General features: G+C 53.6%; 1 non-coding gene across 1 annotated transcript; it reads right to left on the minus strand.

Annotated features, from left to right (window-relative positions):
- Positions 1–1,189: 1,189 nt before the first annotated feature.
- Positions 1,190–3,041, minus strand: LOC121877983. Its single transcript, XR_006091075.1, has one exon. It is a non-coding gene; the product is annotated as a small subunit ribosomal RNA (ribosomal RNA).
- Between the last annotated feature and the right edge of the window lie 761 nt (positions 3,042–3,802).

Below are 3,802 nucleotides of genomic sequence, written 5' to 3' on the forward strand. Positions count from 1 at the left end.
GAGGCGCAACACCGTCTTTAACGCGTTTAGAGAGAACTCCCCCTGCCTCCCTCCCAGTCATGAGATAGACGTGGACTCGTGGCGAACTCTCAAAGAGAACGCCCACACCGCGTCTGACCGTGGGAGAGGGTGGAGGAGCGCGTGAGGAAGAGCACGGCGTCACCCAAGCATTCTCATCTCTCTGCCTGCACCACTACATGGTAGACTGCGGGCCCAGGCGCACTCATCAATTTAGGTTCCACTGCAATGCATACCAAGCACTCTTTTCGAGGTGATAGACGAAATTCCGGCGGGGCTTACTTAAAAGATATCCGACCCGGTTTCGTTTCATCTTCGTGGGATGGAGTGCCTCTTAGAACATGTGCAGCATCAGCCATGAGCGGCCGACGGCCATTCGTGTCTCTGTGGACAGCAGGCAAAAGAGCGCCGCCTCCAGTTATTTGCGAGGGCGACAACTGTCGCTTTGTTGTGGTTGAATGTGGGTGCGCCAAGTCCATGGACTTGCTAGTGATAGGCTTGCTTGTTTTTAAGGGCACGCCTCGCGCAAGGCGCGGGCGATTAAACCCCAAGGCGGAAGCTCGGTTCGGGTTACCCTCGTGTCGGGGAGACAGTCAGCAGGCACCGAACTCGCAGCAACCGATGGATGTATATTTCCGACCCTCGTAGAGGAGTGGCGGCGACCAGCTCATATGGCTGCACGCGCGGCGTATCGTTCAACAGCCGATGTATCGTTGCGATTCACGTACCGGCCTGGTTTGCTAACGATTATTCATCGGCCAGGCGATCCCCGTTAAAATTGTATTTGCCATTTGGTCTTTTGGCGACTAACCATCACAGGTCGAGTCTCAATGAAAGGGTTTGACAGACATAGCCCAAGTTTGTGGTTTGGGTTTGGCCGGACGGCTTGTTGTTGTTTTTTGACACTTGAATTTCACTCTTTTTGGGTCAAGAGGCTTATTCGCCGGTAGTAAGGAACGGACGGGCAGCCGTCCAAAGCCCCGTCCGTCCTCCTCCGGTCTTCGCGCTCTCGCCCGAGTGTGGTCCACCTACAGCGTGGTGGTACCTATTTTTGGTGCGGGGGCCGGGATTGTCCTCTTTCGCTGCTGGAGTTGCCAGAGCAGAGCCCGAGACCGCCCAAATCAGGAGAGTAGTAGTAGTTTTAAGGGCGCCCCGTTCTCTTTCTCTCTGTTAATGATCCTTCCGCAGGTTCACCTACGGAAACCTTGTTACGACTTTTACTTCCTCTAAATGATCAAGTTTGGACATCTTTCCGTCAGCTCGAGGCGACGACCCCAGAAAACCCTCGCGGGCAACGGGGCCGACAATCCAAGAGCGCCAGTCCGAAGGCCTCACTAAATCATTCAATCGGTAGTAGCGACGGGCGGTGTGTACAAAGGGCAGGGACGTAGTCAGCGCAAGCTGATGACTTGCACTTACTGGGAATTCCTCGTTCATGGGAAACATTTGCAAGCCCCAATTCCTATCAAGAAAGGCTTTGAACAGGTTACCCGCTCCTCTCGGAGGGGGAAAACTCGTTGATCCCTTCAGTGTAGCGCGCGTGCGGCCCAGAACATCTAAGGGCATCACAGACCTGTTATTGCTCAATCTCGTGCGGCTAGAATTGCCGCTTATCCCTCTAAGAAGAAGTTGCGAACTGACACCATTTTCTGGAGATCCGTCGACTACTTAGTAGGCCAGAGTCTCGTTCGTTATCGGAATTAACCAGACAAATCGCTCCACCAACTAAGAACGGCCATGCACCACCACCCACCGAATCGAGAAAGAGCTCTCAATCTGTCAATCCTTCCGGTGTCTGGGCCTGGTGAGGTTTCCCGTGTTGAGTCAAATTAAGCCGCAGGCTCCACTCCTGGTGGTGCCCTTCCGTCAATTCCTTTAAGTTTCAGCTTTGCAACCATACTTCCCCCGGAACCCAAAGACTTTGGTTTCCCGGAAGCTGCCCGCCGGGTCATGGGAATAACGCCGGCGGATCGCTAGTTGGCATCGTTTATGGTTAGAACTAGGGCGGTATCTGATCGCCTTCGAACCTCTAACTTTCGTTCTTGATTAATGAAAACATCATGGCAAATGCTTTCGCAGTAGTTCGTCTTGCAGCGGTCCAAAATTTCACTCTAAGCGTCATAATACGAATGCCCCCGCCTGTTCGATTAGTCATTACCTCTGGTTCCGAAAACCAACAAAATAGACCGGGTCCTATTCCATTATTCCATGCATCACCATTCGGGCCATTCAAATAGCCTGCTCTGAGCACTCTAATTTTTCAAAGTAAACTCTCCGGCCACTCGGGACACTCGACAAAAGCATCCCGTGCGAGCGGCCGGCTGTTGGGGCGTGACAGTAAACACGGGCGGTGCACGTCAGTCGGAACTGAGATCAACTACGAGCTTTTTAACCGCAACAACTTTAATATACGCTATTGGAGCTGGAATTACCGCGGCTGCTGGCACCAGACTTGCCCTCCAATGGATACTCGTTAAAGGATTTAAAGTGTACTCATTCCGATTGCGAGGCCTCGGATGAGACTCACATCGTTATTTTTCGTCACTACCTCCCCGTGCCGGGAGTGGGTAATTCGCGTGCCTGCTGCCTTCCTTAGATGTGGTAGCCGTTTCTCAGGCTCCCTCTCCGGAATCGAACCCTGATTCCCCGTTACCCGTTATAGCCATTGTAGGCGCATAACCTACAATCGAAAGCTGATAAGGCAGACACTTGAAAGAAGCGGCGCCGGTGCGGAGACCGTGCGCTCAGCCCGAAGTTATTCAGATTCACCACAGGTGGGTTACGGACCGGGGCCCGACCAGTTTTGAACTAATAAAAGCGCTCTTCCCTTGCGGTCAGAGACCAATTGCATGTATTAGCTCTAGAATTGCCACAGTTATCCAAGTAAGTGGGTTTACAGATCCAATGAAACATAGCTGATTTAATGAGCCATTCGCGGTTTCGCCTTAAATCGGCTTGTACTTACACATGCATGGCTTAATCTTTGAGACAAGCATATGACTACTGGCAGGATCAACCAGGTAGCTGCTGCTGTTGGCGGCGCCTATCACGGCGGCCAAAATAGTGAGATTGAGAGAGAGGCAGAAGACATTGGGCGAGGGACCGCACGTTGGCCTTAGAGAAATAGCAAACCAGATGATCAGATCTAACTGCACCTTCTCTTGCTATCCTCGGCGCCGGCAGCGCCACCGTGTGTGCCAATCTCCTCCCTTATCCGCTCCTCTTTGCCCCAGCTCCAGCGAGGCAGCCGACATTGGGCGAGGGACCGCACGTTGGCGAATCTCCTCCCTTATCCGCTCCTCTTCTCTTTGCCCCAGCGAGGCAGAAGACATTGGGCGAGGGACCGCACGTTGGCCTTAGAGAAATAGCAAACCAGATGATCAGATCAAACTGCACCTTCTCTCGCTATCCTCGGCGCCGGCAGCGCCACCGTGTGTGCCAATCTCCTCCCTTATCCTCTCCTCTTCTCTTTGCCCCAGCGAGGCAGCCGACATTGGGCGAGGGACCGCACGTTGGCCTTAGAGAAATAGCAAACCAGATGATCAGATCAAACTGCACCTTCTCTTGCTATCCTCGGCGCCGGCAGCGCCACCGTGTGTGCCAATCTCCTCCCTTATCCGCTCCTCTCCTCTTTACCCAGCTCCAGCGAGGCAGCCGACATTGGGCGAGGGACCGCACGTTGGCCAATCTCCTCCCTTATCCGCTCCTCTTCTCTTCTCTTTGCCCCAGCGAGGCATAAGACATTGGGCGAGGGACCGCACATTGGCCCATCTCCTCCTCTCTC

The sequence above is a fragment of the Homarus americanus genome, unplaced genomic scaffold (assembly GCF_018991925.1).
Source record: "Homarus americanus isolate GMGI-L3 unplaced genomic scaffold, GMGI_Hamer_2.0 scaffold41271, whole genome shotgun sequence".
NCBI classification, from domain to species: Eukaryota; Metazoa; Arthropoda; class Malacostraca; order Decapoda; family Nephropidae; genus Homarus; species Homarus americanus.